This window comes from Magnolia sinica, chromosome 5 (genome assembly GCF_029962835.1).
Source record: "Magnolia sinica isolate HGM2019 chromosome 5, MsV1, whole genome shotgun sequence".
NCBI classification, from domain to species: domain Eukaryota; kingdom Viridiplantae; phylum Streptophyta; class Magnoliopsida; order Magnoliales; family Magnoliaceae; genus Magnolia; species Magnolia sinica.
The window spans coordinates 83,750,749-83,769,683 of NC_080577.1; the positions used below are offsets into that span (position 1 = coordinate 83,750,749).

General features: G+C 36.9%; 1 long non-coding RNA gene and 1 other non-coding gene across 2 annotated transcripts; one reads left to right on the forward strand and one right to left on the reverse strand.

Moving 5' to 3' along the window:
- The first annotated feature begins 459 nt into the window (after positions 1-459).
- On the forward strand, positions 460-955 carry LOC131247370 (uncharacterized). The gene is made up of 3 exons (XR_009171684.1): positions 460-525; positions 598-667; positions 858-955. It is a non-coding gene; the product is annotated as an uncharacterized LOC131247370 (long non-coding RNA).
- A 7,623-nt stretch (positions 956-8,578) lies between these two features.
- LOC131247575 (small nucleolar RNA R71) lies at positions 8,579-8,685 on the reverse strand. The gene has a single exon (XR_009171854.1). It is a non-coding gene; the product is annotated as a small nucleolar RNA R71 (small nucleolar RNA).
- Between the last annotated feature and the right edge of the window lie 10,250 nt (positions 8,686-18,935).

Genomic DNA, 18,935 nt, shown 5'->3' on the forward strand with positions numbered 1-18,935 from the left:
TGGCATCATTACTTTACTGAGTTCACCGATTAGGGACGATAGTCTAACGCTTTTTTAGACAATTCACCCTTTTGGACTGTATGTATGTTTTGATTGTATTTGTGGACTGCATCCCAAGTACATCTTGTATAGCTTACTTGATTAGTTGTTTCTACAGACTGGACATGAAAGATGTAATGCAGGTTTTCGAGAAAATAGGAGAACAAACTTGGAAGATCTGATGGGGGGGTGGGAGTTTCAGCACATCTCCCATCCACCATGGTCCCTACAATATGAATGATGTGGGTCACCAGAAGGCAAGAATATGTATGTACTGTTTGTTGGGACACAAGCAAATGCTCAATTGAAATTTGTACATTTCCTCTTCATTTTTTTGAGTTGTTTATACTCTTGGTGTGTCACTTTCAGGTTAAAGTCGACAAACTTGTAAACCCTAATAAAGTTGTTGCTGACTATAGAACTGAGATTACTGGAATTTCTGCTAAGGATTTGGAAGGAGTTACCTCTTCTTTGGTAGATTTACAGGTATTGTAAGTTGTACATGTTAATTGCTAGCTCCTGCATGTTCTTTTACTGACTGGTCTTTGTATTTTGTAGAAATCTTTGAAGAAGCTGTTGTCACATGAGACTATTTTAGTAGGCCATAGTTTACATAATGATCTACAAGGTATGCAAAGGACCTTGTCACTCTTGAAGAAGCTCAATTTAATCAATTTGTTGAAATTTCTGATTAGTAGTTCTCTTTCAGTCATCCTAATTGACATTCTTACGCTGTTGTGGGAGTGTTCTTTTCTAATGCTTCATGCTTGTGGTTTGTTCTCCTCTTTACTTATTTTTGTTTTTAATCATTTCTACAGCACTAAAACTAAATCATGCAAGAGTGATTGACACGTCATTTATCTTCAAATATCTGGATGAAACTACTCATAGTACACCTCTGAATAATCTCTGCAAGGTAAATTCCTTAGCAGCTGTTGTTTTTCTTTTTTAAATCAAGTTTTTCACAGTTGCTTGTACTATAGAATTCAGAACTATCAGTGTTCCTTCAAAGTATGATAGTTGAGGAGTAACTTCTGTTTCCTGATTTGATACTTAAAGAAAAGAAATCTTAGCATTTGATGATTGTTTACCCGGCATGCATTTGTTGGTATCAGATCCATTGCTCATGGAAACATCTCAAGTAGTTAGGGTGGCCTGGGACATGCAAAATCAATATCTCGTGTAGACCCACCCAACCCAACAGGCCTAGCCAATCAGTTCCAAACTTAGCCCCAAACCAGCCCATGCCCAGGTTGTTTGCAACCTTAAATGCTAAAAAATGCACCATTTGACATGAACCTATTACTTGATGGCACTGAATTGTTCTCGTTGATAATGTGTGGAACTGAATGATATTTTGGGCTCGCCATCTCCTCATATTACAATCATTCCATTAACACCTTTTTTCATTTGGGCCTCTTTATCATTTTGTTACTTATTCATTGGTCACATGCCCATGCTTTTGTGTTGAGTCATTTATTTCATTACTGTCAAATTGATTATTTCAGGATTTATTTGGGAGACCTCTCTATAAAATTGTTGGTTGCCTCTCTAAAATATGTTGAACCTGGGCATTTTATGTATTTTCAGTTTTTAAGTGAAATTGTCATTGTCTACTGCAAAAGTTGCCTTTCCCCATTTCTCGATTGACATTGGACAGTGATTCAGGGAGATGTTATTGAACTCTGCTTATTGGCATACCTCATGCTCGTGTGATGTTTGTTAATGCTACATCAATGTTTATGTTTTCCCAATATGACGAGTATATAAGCATACAGTATTTGTTCATGATAATTGGGAAGCATTACTTTATTTTTCATGTTCATTTTCTATAAATGTTTAATGCATGTTGAATCATTCATATGATGTAGTTGGAAAGCTATAACTGGTTTCCATAATTTGGATGGTTAGTTTGAATTAATTGTATGCCACGTGTGCAATTTCTTAGTTGAGAAGGCTCAAGTCCAACCAGTCGGACCACAAGTTATGCTAAACATGCATGTATCATTTGTGGCTGGTTGTTGAGGGTCAAATATTGCAGAGTAGACCCAGTTATTATCTGAATTTATGAACACGATACTGTTTAACTGCTTATTTGAATCGTGTTTATGCTGTAAGATGAATTTAGGAGCCTGGACTAAAAACGAGTACTAAAAAAATGAATTTAACGCTTTAAAATCACCAAGGCAAGGGACGGACCCCAAGGAACCAATATGGAAGAATATACATGCCAGATATCTAAGAAAATCAAGTGATTGGTCCAAAGGGGCCTGAAAGTCGTCCAAAATGCAAGATCACAGGGTTCCCACCATCCGTTCGGCTCGAAACTTTATATATGGCTTGAGGACTATAAATTAACCTTACACGTCAAATTTCAGTCATTAAATCCTTGTGAAAGTGGTCCAACAGTCAGATCATCCCATGAATTATCGATTTGAGGCCCACCTGATATCTGGATATGCTTCAATTTTGATTTCAACTCATTAAATGAGCTGAAAAAATGGATGGATAGAGCGGATGTCTCATATACATCAAAGTGGGACCCACTTTACATGGTGCGTGACGAGCACCAAACTTCAAGAAATCGGTTAGCGTGCGTTGACCGATACTTTTTTAATCATTTTCAAAACCCAACAGCGTCTTAATGCACGCCGTTCGTTTTTGAGTAGTGGGGCCCACCCATCATCTAAATGGAAGATCTGAAGCATCCAATGTAACCAGAGGGGGGCCTTGACCCTAGCCTAGGTGTCCTTTTGGCCCCACACACACATACACACGTGGATCATCGAAAAATGTAGGATGGACGGCGAATTGATTTTATATAATGAACCGCACCAAAACCCGATAAAAACCACTCCTTCCTGACTGAAATCTCACCAGCAATCCAATGAATAGGTCGAATTTCTCTGAAAACACCAATATGGGGCCCACCGAGCATCTCACCGTACCCTGTTTTCTGCAGGGACGTGCGTTCGCACGTCCGGCTCTCCGTGGGCCGTTGTATGACTCTGATCATGGTCGGATCGATGATCCAAACCGTTCAAATGATGGAGAAGTGGGTCTTGACCCTTCCCAGGGAGTCAGATTTTCGAGTTGAGGCTTTCAACATCCCAAAGACGTATTCAAACGCAAGACGCTCTAGCAGTTTGCGTTTTCTGGATGTGTAAAGGTAACGCTGCTGTGCGTAAAGCTACACCACCGACGTCCACCCACTACCATCATCTGCTGCTATAAAAGGAGGAGAAAGAGAGTGAGGTGATCATCTTATACGTGTGAAGAAGAGAGAGAGAGAGAGAGAGAGAGAGAGAGAGGAGAGCTGGGACGTGGAGGGCAGCCGTGGAGGCAAATCTAGAAGCCAGTTTCCAGAAGTTCCTTTCTTCTTCTTTTTTCTTTGTTTATTTCTTTCCGTTTCTAAGATTTTAGTATGTTTATAATAGGCTAAACCTCTTAGCTAGGCTAAGAGGTGAAGCTTGTAGCGTGATTGGGATGTTTGCTTGGTTTTGATTCATGTTTTATTGAACTCTTTTGGATTCTAGTTTCATTATGAAGGTATACTTTTAGTTTTTAATGGTTTGTTGTGACTTAAATTACAATGGATCTGTGATAGCTTTAAGTATGTTCTTTCCATTATTGAGATTGTGAAATTAGTAAGACCTGTTGTTCACCATAGTCCTATAGGCATGGTAGGGTGACGGAATCCTTCCTAACTTTCATAATTCTCCTATGATTGGATGTGAGATTGGTAAATTGTTGTTGTTTGCCATAGTCTCCTGGGCATGGTTAGGTGACGGAATCACTTCCAAATCTTCACCACTTTTATCTATTGATTATTAGATCCATGAGAAGTTCAAAGATCTAACAAATCTCTTCTTACCAATTGGATAGGATAGGACTCTGATTCCAGTTGTGTCCTTGAATCAATGCAAGGTAGCTTCCCAATTGCTACAAGTGGATCCTTGGCACCCTAGTTTCCCACCTTTGAATTTTATTAGTTTTACTCACTTTAATCACAATTATTTCCTCAATTATTCCAAGTTTAGATTTCATCTTTTTCTAGATCTAGTTCAAGTTACTTTCAGATTACATACAAGGTTTAGTCCTTGTGGATTCGACCTTGGTCTTACCGAGTTTATTACTACATCACAACCCTATACTTGGGGTGTAAACACTAGTCTGAGTGGTTTTCTAGACTGACTTTTAGCTAGATAATGTACATTGTTTTCCACCCGATATGTGGCCTGAATGTTATACGCATGTGCCAAGTTAACACAGGTCTACTCCAATTGAAGGAAATTGGGGCAACCCATTATCTAATTTTTGCTTTGTTAGAACAAAATGAAAGTAATTTGGGAATGCATTGATTTGAGAACTTAGAGCATCTGAATGAAAGAAATCCTGTTACATGGGTATTTATATCTTTGTGATATTGAATTTATGTTTTCTTTACCATTTGAGAGTACATTAAATACAAACCTTAGGGCTTTTTGAAAGTCGTACTTCTATGTAATTCCCAGATCTCAAGTTGAGTTAGAAGGTTCTTCTTCCTTGAGGCTGGATTGCATTTCTTTCAAGGGATAAGTCAAGTGACAAGCGAATGGGGCAAAGCCTGAAAATTGCATTTGACAAGCAATCTTTCTTAAAATTTCTCTGGAAAAATAGTGTAAAACAAGAAACTGAATGAATCCATGGCCAGTTGAGAAGGATTAATTTTTATTTTTTTACTCAGAACTAGTTTTTCAGTTTTTTTTTTCCTTTTTGAAAAATTCCCACAATTTTTTCATCTTGGTTTTTTTCTTTTAAGCTATAGATGCCTTTTTCTCGTCTTTGTGGCGACTAGTCAATGGTAAAAAATAAAAATAAAAAATGAAAGTTTGGTCAAAGACTCCGTGCACAGAAGCTGTTTCTTGAGGGGATTGGATTTCTTTATGTTTTTGAATATTGAGTCCCTTTATTTGATGTTTTATAGGCCTTTGAGGGAGTGGAATGTGGGAAAGATTGGATTTTTGAGGAGTTGGTTAAGAGGTTTTTTGTTGGTGGAGGCTTTTGGCATTGAAAGTTGGGAGTTTTTTTATTTTTTTTGGGGGACCACCTTGTTGTTTTTTGGACCTTTTTTGTCTGAAGGGGTGTTTGGTTGCTGGGTCTGCACAACCTTACATGGTTTTTCTATTCTTTTTTTCCTTTCATTTTATAATTTCAAATTTAAGAACATGGGTATATGAGCTGAGCTTATTCAATATGAATTTAGACCTTTCCTTTTATTATAACAGTTGGTCTTCCATGGGGCCTACTGAATGGATGGTTCAGGTTGATGAAGGAACCTCTTTCTTTTTTATTTTTCCATTTTTCTGTTATAGATGATCCTGATTATCCATTTTGCAGTCCAACAGGAGTTATTTTCTTATAGCTGGGCCCTCAAAAATGATGGCCGGAACCGAATGGACAGTCCAGAACAATTGATTGGATTGTCCATATGTCTAAATGCAACCATTCTTTTTGGTAACTTAATTCATCATCCATTTTCTTACACAATGGTGACACGAAAAATAACGTGTAATAGGGGTGAGTGGACCCCAACCCGAACTTGGACAATCCTAGTTCTATTCGACGTCTCCTAAATCATCTTCTCTCAATTTTGTTCCTAAAATTTGACTGTTGGAAGCTTTAAGGGTTCAAAACCGTTCCTAAAATCTGACCATTGAGAACATTAAGAAGGGTTTAAAACCGTTCCTAAAATTTGAAACGGTACTCAAAACGGTTTCGAACCGTTCCTTTTTTTTTTGCAACGCCTCGTTTAGGAATGGTTCAAAACCGTTCCTGAATGATTCAGGAACAGTTTTGAACCGTTCCTAAATAGTTATTTTGGTGTAGTGATGGTCTATATAAGAGTGGATATTTCACGTGTGGTGGGTGTTATTAACTGATAAATGTCTAACCCTAGCAACACTGGGAGGTAATTGTTGAGACTCAAATATTGCATAATTTTCCCCATTTATATCTTGGTTTTATGAACACAAATCATCTTAATATTCTATTTTACTCATGTATGTGTTGCAAGGTGAATTTAAGAGCTTTGACTGAAAAGGGGTGTTAAAAAGTAAGAATTTGATGCTCAAAAATCACCAAGGCAAGGGATGGATCTTAAGAGATCAAGATTAAAGAATTCACATGTTAAAGATCCAAAAAAACCAAGCGAGGAATGAAGAGAATCGAAGATTTGAAGTGAAGAATCCTAAAATCATTCTGAAAAAGTGTATTATGAAGCTGTGAAGTTTATTTTAGAAAACTGCGCAGCAGGAAGTCTATTTTAAATGAACTATGCAGCGAGAAGTCTATTTTGAAAAAATACGTGTATTTGAGGTGTTTTCTAGGGTTTTCAACTTTGTACGAAAATTAGAGTTCCCTACTTATAAATAGGGCCTCCTAGGGCATTCTAAAACATCATTAAAAGCATTCAAGAGCAATATTTGGGGTTTTTTTAAGAGCTTTTAGTTTTATTAAAGCTTTATAAGTTGTTTTTTTATTTTAGATCCTTTTTATTTGTATTTTTTTCTTCTTTCTTTCTTGTTGCTTTTTATTTCTGCAATTTAATTATGTTTTTCTAAGTTCCTTCTAGCCCAAGCTAGAAGGGAAGCACATGGGTTTATTATTTCTTTAAGATTATGATGATTGATTGTTTTAATGATGAAAATAATGGTGTATGCATGTTATCTATTATTTAGGTTTTGTTTTTTTATCCTCTTGTAAGATCCATATGTTTCCATCATATGAGATCCACATTGATGGATAGGCTTACCCTAGATTAATCAGATTTCCTAGATAGGAGATGTTCTCAACCTGTTATATTTCTTTAATATTCATTATCCTATCGATATTGAATACTTAAAATCACTGGTGCTTGAGAATATATGTCAATGGTGCAAATCCATTATTTTCTAATCTTTTATATCATTTATTAAAATATTTAAAGTGTTTTATTTTCCAATTAAGATGACCATAGTGCTCAGATCCTAGTTGTGTTATCCAAGTCATCATGATTTTGGAACATTAACCTATGTGTGGAACTTTGAAGCTTGGGTGTTTTTTATTCAGTTGAATTACATCCATTCAAAAATCCCAAAATCAAATCATCAGATTAATTTTTATTACTTAGTTTATTTTGCATTTGATTTTTTTTTCTTCTCGCAATTCATCTCCCTGTGGGATCGACCCTGTATTCACGGGATATTAGTTATGAACCTCTGCACTTGGAGGCAAGCAATCAAGTTTTTGGCATCATTGCCGGGGAGAGACTGAGATAGATCAAATCTGTGCAAGATAGTTAAGGTAAGTTTTCTTCTAAACCCTCCAGATTTTCTATAAATTTTATTTTATTTTATTTTTTTTCTTCTTTTCTTTTTCTTTGAAAATAAATTCAGTTGGGTCTTTCAAGCACTAACTATGACATAAGGTTGCCCTGCTTGGGATTTTATCACCCAAGTGCTATGGTTGTCCTATAGTTGCTGTTTGATCACAAAGATCATCCGCTGAATCTATTTTCCAGATTAGCATAATTTAATTTCTACATTAGTTTTACTTTTATTTATTTATTATTTATTTATTTTTAATTTTTTTTTGTGGACTGAACCCTCATGGTCGGCTCTGTCACCTGGGTTGTTGATTTATTTTGCTTTGTGGATTGAATCCTCATGGTCGGCTCTGTCACCTGGGTTGTTGATTTATTTTGCTTTGTAGATTGAACCCTCATGGTCGGCTCTGCCACCTGGGTTGTTGATTTATTTTGCTTTATAGACTGAACCCTCATGGTCAGCTCTGCCACCTAGGTTGTTGATTTATTTTGCTTTGTGGACTGAACCCTCATGGTTGGCCCTGCCACCTTGGTTATTGATTTAAGTTTTTATTTTTGTTTTAAGTATCATACTTGCTATTTGAATTAGTGGCATTTGTTGTGTGGTGTGGATAGTTTATGTCCCGTTGGAGTAGGGATCAAAACAATCGACTCTCCTCTGAAGGGGGACTAGTTCCAGGCCTTGATCATTCACTTAGAAGAGGCACTCAACATCACTTGGATTCCATGGCAAACCCAGTTGATAATCCAAATCCAAATCTGTCAGATTCAACTATAAATCAAAATAATCCTCCTCTTGAGGATAAAAATGAAGTTCATAAGAATGTGTTAAACCAACCACGGACTTTACGTGAACATTTACACCCTGAGAGATCAACTTTACCATCTTGTATAGTGTTTCCTGCTCACACAGGGAACATTGATTTTAAACCAGGTGTGATTCAATTAATTCTTAAATTTCATGGCTTAGATTCTGAAAGCCCCTACTTGCGCCTCAAGGACTTTGAGGAAGTAATTGCAACGTTACAAGTAAACAATGGTAATAGGGATGTACTTAAGCTTAGGTTATTCTCATTTTCTCTAAAGGATCGGGCCAAAGCATGACTCAACTCTCTGAGACCTAATACCATCACTTCATGGCAAGCCTTAAGTAGAGAGTTTTTGAAAAAGTTCTTTCCCGAGCACAAAACAAATGCACTAAAACAAGAAATCATGTCATTCTCTCAAAAGGGGAATGAACTATTTTTTCAAGCTTGGGAGTGCTTCAAAGATATTCTAATTACTTGTCCACATCATGGTTATGAACCATGGCACGTGATTGATGCTTTCCGAAAGGGGCTCACCATGGATACTCGTCAGTTCATAGAGATGATGTGTAGTGGAACCTTTCTTGACAAAGATCATAATGAGGCTTGGGATTTTCTAAATATGTTAGCAGAGAATACTCAGACATGGGATGTCTCTGCTAAATCAGACCAAACTAGACCCATTCCTAGAGAGAAAGCGGAAATGTATGTCCTAAGAGAGGAAGACGACCTTAATGTAAAATTCGCTGCATTGGCTAGAAAGGTCGAAGCTTTGGAAATTAGGAAGATTGATACGGTTAAAGCAAACACTTCCTTAGGTAATTTTTGTAGCATTTGTGGTGGTACAAACCATGACACAAAGAATTGTCCAATAATCTCAGTTGTACAAAATATCACGCATGAGCATGATCAAGCAAATGTTATAAATAATTACCAAAGGTCAGTTATGCAACCATTGGAAAACACGTACAATACAAATTGGCATAACCATCCTAATCTTAGTTGGAGGAATGGACCACAAATTAATGTGCTCAATGCACCTCAAATGCCTCCACAAAATAACTTCTTTGGGGCACCTAACAATGCACCATATGTGCCCCCGCCAAAGCGATCATCTGTGGAGGATGCATTGACAACATTCATGAACTCTCAAGCTCAAATGAATCAGTCTCTAATCCAATCAAATCAGGAATTAAAGACAACTGTGGCTAGGATTGAGACTCAACTAAATGCTAGAGAAAAAGGCACTCTTCCTTCTCAACCTATGCCAAACCCTCGAAACACACATTTCATTGGAGACTCAAATCCAAGTGAACTACATCATGAACAAGCTAAGGCCATCATTACCTTGAGAAGTGGAAAAGAGGTCAATAACAAGATAATGCAACCGGTAGAAATACTGGAGGATGAGCCACTGTCTCAAGAAAATGATGAATTGGCTATGGTTCAAGAGCCACAACAGCAAAAGGATAAAGAGACTAAGTCATATGAGCCTCTAGTTCCGTTCCCATCTAGACTTCGGAATCCAACTGTCCCCATGAAATATCAAGAGGTGTTGGATGTGCTCTAAAAGGTTACTGTCAATATTCCTCTACTTGATGCCATTAGACAAATTCCATCATGTGCTAAATATCTCAAGGACTTGTGCACTGTAAAGAGGAAATTAAATGTGCACAAAAAGGCCTTCCTTACTGAGAAAGTGAGCGCTATCATTCAACAAAAGATTGTACCCAAATACAAAGACCCGAGAAGTCCCACTATTCCTTGTATTATTGGAAATTTTCAAATTGAGCATGCTTTGCTAGATTTGGGTGCAAGTGTCAACTTAGTACCTTATTCGGTTTACAAACAAATGGGGTTAGGCGAGCTTAAACCAACCACGATTACACTCCAACTCGCTAACCACTCTATTAAGGTACCAAGGGAAATTTTAGAGGACGTGCTAGTCCAAGTGGAGAAATTCTACTTCCCCGTGGATTTTATTGTACTAGACACTGAACCATGTGTAAATGCTATCGCTCAAGTTCCCATCATTTTAGGTCGCCCATTCGTAGTAACTTCAAATGCAATCATAAATTGCAGGAATGGAATGATGAACTTGTCTTTTGGTAACATGACTCTAGAGCTAAATATTTTCAATTTATGTAAACAGCCCATTGATAATAATGAGATCCATGAGTTGAATTTCATGGACTGCTTGATAGAAGAAGAGGAATTAGAACCTAGTCTGACTGAGGAATTGATTTAAGTCATTTGAGACTTGAAAATTTCTGATTTAGAAAAAGTGCTTGCTGAAATTTCTGATGATAATGAGAGTACTACCCCTCAGGACATTGGTATGTACCAATGGAGACCGCACACTCAAATCCTATCTATCGAGGACTTGCGAATTCTGTCATCACCAACCAATGATCCAATACTTGATTTAAAACCACTACTAAATGAGCTTAAGTATGTATACTTAGGTAAAAATAAAACTTATCCTGTGGTGATCTCTTCATCCTTAGAGAAGGATCAAGAAATTAAATTGTTGAAAGTTCTAAGGGACCACAAAGGAGCCTTGGGCTGGACCATTTCTGACATCAAAGGTATAATCCCTTCCATATGCACCCATCGGATCCACCTCGATGATGACGCCAAACCAATTAGACAACCTCAAAGGCGTCTCAATCCAAACATGATGGAAGTTGTAAAAAATGAGGTGATCAAATTATTGGATGTGGGAATCATCTACCCAATATCCGATAGTGTTTGGGTGAGTCCAACTCAAGTAGTCCCAAAGAAATCTGGAATAACTATTGTGTAGAATTCTAATAATGAACTCATACTAACACGTGTCACCACTGGTTGACATGTTTGCATTGACTATAGAAAATTGAACCAAGTTACAAAGAAAGACCATTTCCCTCTACCATTTATTGATCAAGTTTTAGAGAGGGTAGCAGGTCACTCCTTTTACAGTTTTCTTGATGGATATTCTGGATATAACCAAATAGAGATAGCCCTGGAAGACTAAGAGAAAACCACGTTCACTTATCCATTTGGCACGTTTGCTTTCAAACGGATGCCATTTGGATTGTGTAACGCCCCGACAACTTTCCAACAGTGTATGTTAAGTATTTTTTCAAATATGGTTGGGAAGTTTCTTGAGGTTTTCATGGACGACTTTTCTGTATTTGGGAGTAGTTTTGAGAAATGCCTCAACAATTTATCTCTTGTCTTGTCTAGGTGTGAAGAAAAACACCTTATCTTAAATTGGGAGAAATGTCATTTCATGGTTCAAAAGGAAATTGTTTTGGGCCATGTTATCTCCAAAAATGGAATCGAGGTAGATCGCTAAAAACTTGACATTATAGCAAATCTACCTATCTCCCGAACTGTTAGAGATATTAGATCACTTATAGGGCATGCTGGTTTTTATAGAAGATTCATCAAGGACTTTAGTGCCATTACTAGACCCTTGACTAATCTTCTTCAAAGGGATGTTCCATTTAAGTGGACAAATGAGTGTGCAAGTGCTTTTAATAAAATTAAATCATCCCTTACCACTACACCTATCATGCGTCCACCAGATTGGACACTTCCTTTTGAACTAATGTGTGATGCAAGTGATTATGCCATAGGGGTTGTTTTGGGCCAAAGGAAAGATAAACGGCCCTACGTTATTCACTATGTGAGTAGAACTCTAAACTCGGCCCAAGTGAACTACTCAACAACTGAAAAAGAGTTACTTGCAGTAGTTTATGCTTTGGATAAGTTTAGGTTCTACTTACTGGGATCCAAAGTGGTCATTTTCACGAACCACTCGACTTTGAAATATTTGTTATCTAAGAAGGATGCAAAGCCAAGACTTTTGAGATGGATCCTCCTACTCCAAGAATTTGAATTAGAGATAAAAGATAAGAAAGGAGTAGAAAACGTAGTGGCCGATCACCTTTCTAGATTGGTGTTAGACGATTCCACTGAAGAGATGCATATCCAGGACACTTTCCCTGATGAACAATTATTTGTGATCTCCAAATTGCCTTGGTATGTGGATATAGTAAACTATCTTGTAACGGGAAAAATGCCATATCATTGGAAGTCACAAGATAGAAAGCGTTTTGAAACCAAGGTTAGGAACTTCTTCTGGGATGACCCATATTTATATAAATATGGGACTGATCAAATTTTTAGACGTTGTGTCCCAGAGGATGAAGTTCGAAGTGTTATTTCTTTTTGTCACATGGAAGCATGTGGTGGCCATTTTTCTGCTAAGAAAACCACTGCAAAAATCCTGCAGTGTGGTTTTTACTGGTCCACCATGTTTAAAGACACCCATGCTTTCTGTGTTGCTTGTGATAGATGCCAAAGGTTGGAAAGAGTGTCTCGGCGCAACATGATGCCTTTATCCCCAATTTTACCATTGGAGATTTTTTATTGTTGAGGTATTGATTTTATGGGTCCATTTCCATCTTCTTTTGGATTTCTTTATATATTAGTTGGTGTGGACTATGTTTAAAAGTGGATTGAGGCAGTTCCAAGTAGGACCAATAACAACAAAGTGGTCATACGATTTCTCAAGGAAAATATTTTTGCTAGATTTGGAACTCCAAAGGCCATCATTAGTGATGGCGGGTCTCACTTTTATAATAGAACATTTGAGGCTTTGATGAAGAAATATGGCATCAAGCATAAAGTGAGAACCCCATACCACCCACAAATGAGTGGGCAAGCTGAGATTTCTAATCGAAAAATCAAACATATTTTAGAGAAAATTATAAGGCCAGATAGGAAGGATTGGTCCCTCAGACTATCTGATGCTTTATGGGCTTATAGGACTGCTTATAAGACCCCAATTGAAATGTCTTCATACAGATTGGTGTATGGGAAGGCTTGCCACTTGCCTGTGAAATTGGAACATAGAGCCTACTAGGCAATAAAGAAATTAAACTTTGATATGGATCAAGCAAGTGGACAAAGGAAATTAGAGTTAAATGAATTAGAGGAGTTGAGGAGAGACTCCTATGAAAATTCTAAAATCTACAAAGAGAGGACCAAAGCTTTTCATGACAAAAATATCCTGAGGAAGAATTTTGAACCTCAGTAAAAGGTCGTATTGTACAATTCCCGTCTCCAGTTCTTTCCAGGAAAGTTAAGATCAAGATGGACAGGCCCCTTCATTGTGAAAAATGTTTATACTCATGGGGCTATTAAAATTGAGAATCCACGTAATGGCAATGTGTACAAGGTTAATGGTCAAAGATTGAAGCCTTATGTAGAAAACTTTCATTTAGGAGAGGAGTCCGTCCCTCTTCATGAGCCAGAATATTCAGAATGATGCTCCTGGTCTGACGAAGCATTTGTGTATGATTTATATCATATTTAATTTTTTAGTGTCACATAATATGTGAGTTTTTCATGGCAGGTACTATCCACCCTTTCTTTTATTTTTATTGTTCTCTGCATTACATTATCATTACATTGGGGACAATGTAGATTTTAGGTTGGGGGGTGTGGATAGTCATCCATGTGAAAGTTTTTTTTTTTTTTTTTTTTGGGGGGGGGGTGGGTTTAAGTTTATTTTATTATTATTTTTATTATTTTTAAGTTTCAGTTAGGTTTAAGTTTTTTTTTTTTAGGTTTATGAAAAAAAATTCAACATTTTCAAAATAATATTTTTATATACAAGAATGTGAACATGATATTTTGCGAATTCCAAAGGCAAATTTAATACTTAGTCTAGGTTGATAGTAGTCAGAAATCTAACAACTAAAAATTATAAACTTGAGTTTAATTATCTAATCACTAGTTTAAAGTGAGTTATAATTTGATGTACTGAATTCACAATACACCCTAGCTAACTAAGTGAGGAATATGATATGTGAACTAGAATAACAACTTTTGATTCAAACAAGGTTGAATGAACTAGTACCATTGATATATATTTAAAAGAAAGAATATTGAAGGAAAAAAAAAGAGTGATGAAAAAAAGAAATTTTTATTATAGAGCATGAATGCAATGACCACAACAATCGTGTCAGTAATCCGGAGTAAGAATACCTAAGTATCCATTACTGTTACCATTACAAGTACGATACCTTAGGTTATGAAGTAAACCCGATGAGAATCTTCATCTAAGGGTAGTCTATAATAATGAGGATATGATGATAAAAGAAGAAATGTCATAGAAAAAAATGAGATAACTAGAGATTTCATATTCTTGGGATGATTGAAAGGAGTTAGGATAGGGAACATGCATATTTCTCAAAGTTAGACTAGTGTCACAGAGCACCTAAGGATATTGGATCATAACTATTCTAAATTTTGATTAGGTTTCTGAACTCAAGGATGCAATGGATTAGAAAATTGAGATTCTAACTAACTTCAGACTTAGGTTAAGTATTATTTTGTTTTGGAATTCATATGATAAATGGAGGCATAATTGTATAAATTTCTGAGTGTTGAACTGCTTTTCATGTTTTCAATGTTTATGGGTAACATTTTCGAAAACCCTCACGAGACTATAACTCGTCCACTAGGGGAAACCTAGGGGTTTAAAGGCTTGTTGCATATGCTAAATGCAATCGAGATTACTTGCGAAAGTGGTGTAGTTAGAATTTTTTTTTCATTTTAATTTTATTTTTAAAATTAATTTTTATTCTTATTTTTATTTTTCTTCACTTATTATGCTCGGGACTAGCAAAATGCTGGTTGGGGGGTGTGTTGAGACTCAAATATTGCATAATTTTTTTCATTTATATATTGGTTTTATGAACACAAATCATCTTAATATTCTATTTTACTCATGTATGTGTTGCAAGGTGAATTTAAGAGCTTGGATTGAAAAAGGGTGTTAAAAAGTAAGAATTTGATGCTAAAAAATCACCAAGGCAAGGGATGGATCTTAGGAGATTAAGATTGAAGAATTCACATGTTAAAGATCTAAGAAAACCAAGCGAGGAATGAAGAGAATCGAATATTTAAAGTGAAGAATTCTGAAATCGTCCTGAAAAAGTGTATTATGAAGCTGTGAAGTTTATTTTAGAAAACTGTGCGTCAGGAAGTCTGTTTTAAACGAACTATGCAGCGAGAAGTCTATTTTGAAAAAATACGTGTATTTGAGGCGTTTTTTAGGGTTTTCAACTTTGTACGAAAATTGGAGTTCCCTACTTATAAATAGGGCCTCCTCGGGCATTCTAAAACATCATTAAAAGCATTCAAGAGCAATATTTGGGGTTTTTTTAAGAGCTTTTAGTTTTATTAAAGCTTTATAAGTTGTTTTTTTATTTTAGATCCTTTTTATTTGTATTTTTTTCTTCTTTCTTTCTTGTTGCTTTTTATTTCTGCTAAGTTCCTTCTAGCCCAAGCTAGAAGGGAAGCACATGGGTTTATTATTTCTTTAAGATTATGATGATTGATTGTTTTAATGATGAAAATAATGGTGTATGAATGTTATCTATTATTTAGGTTTTGTTTTTTTATCCTCTTGTAAGATCCATATGTTTCCATCATATGAGATCCACATTGATGGATAGGCTTACCCTAGATTAATCAGATTTCCTAGATAGGAGATGTTCTCAACCTGTTATATTTCTTTAATATTCATTATCTTATAGATATTGAATACTTAAAATCACCGGCGCTTGAGAATATATGTCAATGGTGCAAATCCATTATTTTCTAATCTTTTATATTATTTATTAAAATATTTAAAGTGTTTTATTTTCTGATTAGGCTGACCATAGTGCTAGATCCTAGTTGTGTTATCCAAGTCATCATGATTTTGGAACATTAACCTATGTGTGGAACTTTGAAGCTTGGGTGTTTTTTATTCAGTTAAATTACATCCATTCAAAAATCCCAAAATCAAATCATCAGATTAATTTTTATTACTTAATTTGCTTTGCATTTGATTTTTTCCTTCTCGCAATTCATCTCCCTGTGGGATCGACCCTGTATTCACAGGATATTACTTATGAACCTCTGCACTTGGAGGCAAGTAATCAGTAATGCAATTGCTACTTTGATATATTCGAGGTACGTAGGACTATGTCTTATTTTTTGAAAAATCATGAGATAAGTTAGTAGGCTATGTGGATTCTGATTGCATGGGCAATGTGGATAATAGAAGGTTGATTTTCAATTACTCATTTTTACTAGCGAGTGGAGCGATCATTTGGATGTTAAAGCTTCAGCTTGTGATGGCTCTTTTCATGACCGAAGCTGAGTATATGATAGTGACAGAAGCATTCAAGGAAGGTGTTTGGTTGAGAGAAATGATAAATCAGTTAGTGCTTCATCAGGAGGTCATGCCAATCAATTGTGATAATGAAAGCGTGATCAATTTGGCTAAGAATTCTATTTATAACTCATGTACTAAACATATTAATGTGCGTCATCATTTTAGGTGCTTAAGGAAGGAGGTGTGACTCTAGAGAAGATTCACACAAGCGTGAATTCGACTGACATACTTACAAAGATGGTTCCCATAGTGAAATTTGAGTTTTGTGCAACTTCTCTGGGCTTGGCGAAGGCGTAAATGCAAGAAGAAGTGTGCACGAGAAGCGATGGTGGAGCTATGATACTGGATCTATAATGGAAGGCGAAATTAGAGATGATGATTGATAAGAAGCTATGAAGAATGAAGATTGAAGACATGGTAGAGATTGTTATTGATGTCTTAAATACGTCAACAACAAGGTCTGTCGATGTCATTGACAAACCACTTAATGCCATCGACATGTGCTCGATCCCATCAGAAAAAAATCAAAAAATCCATGTTGGTTATTGGAACATTTTGGTGTTGTTGTCATGCCCCAAACTCAGAAATCAGGCTCACAAAATTTCCTATCACTGAATCGAATGCTGACAGCCTCTGTAGTACCCCATTCTTGGCTCCTAGCGCTCAAACGCCAGATTCCGATCCTGGAATCCTACAAGGAGGATTTTCCAACATACATTTATCTCGTAAAAAGTAAAACCACAAGTTTACCTAAATCACAAAGGCAACATCATTATCACATATCCACTAATATAAACAGTTGAATACAGTAATGAAAGAGAAATATATATATCGAAAATCAAAGCTCCATTAGACAGCTGCACACTCCAAACTCAACGCCGCTGCAACCTAACACCACCTACACGCATCTATCGTATGTAAGCTTATAGAAAGCTTAGAGGGTGATGAAAGTGTGTGCGCCAGGTACGTGCTAAGTATGCAATATTAGAGGAATACAAAAACATGTTGGTAAGTCCATAAATATCATCAGCCTTATCTAGGCTATGCGATGCAAAAACATAATAAGCCAATATCATAAACTGAGGAAGCAATGTAGATCAGTTATGCAATGCGGAGACATAGTAAGACAAATATCATATATTAAGGATGCAATGTAATATGCAAATCCTGACGAATCCATGAATACCGTCAGCCGTATCTAGGCCATATAAATGTAGGAATATAGCAACCCAAAATGTCATATGCCACGAATATAATGCAATATACGATGCAAATGAAATGACCAAGCTAGAGTGTGAAGTCCGGATGATAGTACGTAATATCGCATGCTATGGGGTCCATCATAAGGGACTTCTATCCAAACCAGACCCATACCGAAATTTAGATAGCCAGACTCAGTGTGGTAGACTCCTAATATCAGGTTGGTCGCGCGCCCAAACTGAAATCTTGGTCATTACAAAGGTACGCATAATAATTAGTTGCGCACCACTACCCGAGTGCATGGTGAATGAACAAATGAATGGGTATAATGCTGAGTACGCAACTCCCGCTCAGTAAGTCCACATATTAGTATCGTACATCTCTGGGATCATCACCGGGGTCTAGTGGACTTTAGTACACTCCACACTGGCTACCGCCTCCCTAATCGCACAGCCATGCAAGTAGAAAAGACCTTATTACCTACTTATCAGCAGTATACCAATGCCTACCCGGCTCGTCGATAGCAGACCCATTTGGGAGCTGGTCAAACTCAACCTAGCTTACAGCCCCCTCACTCGAGCGGATAAGGCCACAACCCCTTCCAACCGACCACGACACAGTGGGAGACGCGGCCTACTGGTATTCGACACTCGGGCGCTCATGTATATCCACTCGGTCTAGACGTTGGAGCATTTCCTTGTCACGGAAGTTTAGGGACTTTCCCCAAGGACATCCAATGTGCCTAGATGCTCAAATCAAACATTTTTGGTGTCCCATCTGGCCATCCAAGATATGCCTATAGAGGTTACGGCCCTGATATCACTAGGGCATACAGTAGTCATATCACAAAATGTAAGATGCATGAGTTGCACAGTCCAATCATGCATCAATCCTATGCATACCGTGCGCTCATGTGAGACGACTCCGCCTATCAGGGACTCCCATGAACAACCTGCCCTATGACATATGCAATGGTCAACCACATCTCATAACAAACATATAGATGATGCGTATGGGCATATATCATGATGCTATGCTGTCATATACTCATAATCGGTATTGATAACCAACATCGATAATCGACCTCGATAATCGGCATCGATGATCAACATCAGCCTCGATAATCAGCACCGATAATCAGCATCGATAATCGTCACAGATAATCGTCCTTGATAATCAGCACCGATAATCATCATTGATAATTAGCACCAATAATCGGCACCGATACAGTATCGATAATCGGCACCGATAATTGGCCTCGATAATCTGCATCGATGAGAATGGGCCTAACAAGGCCTAAGGGAAGGTCATAATATAGATA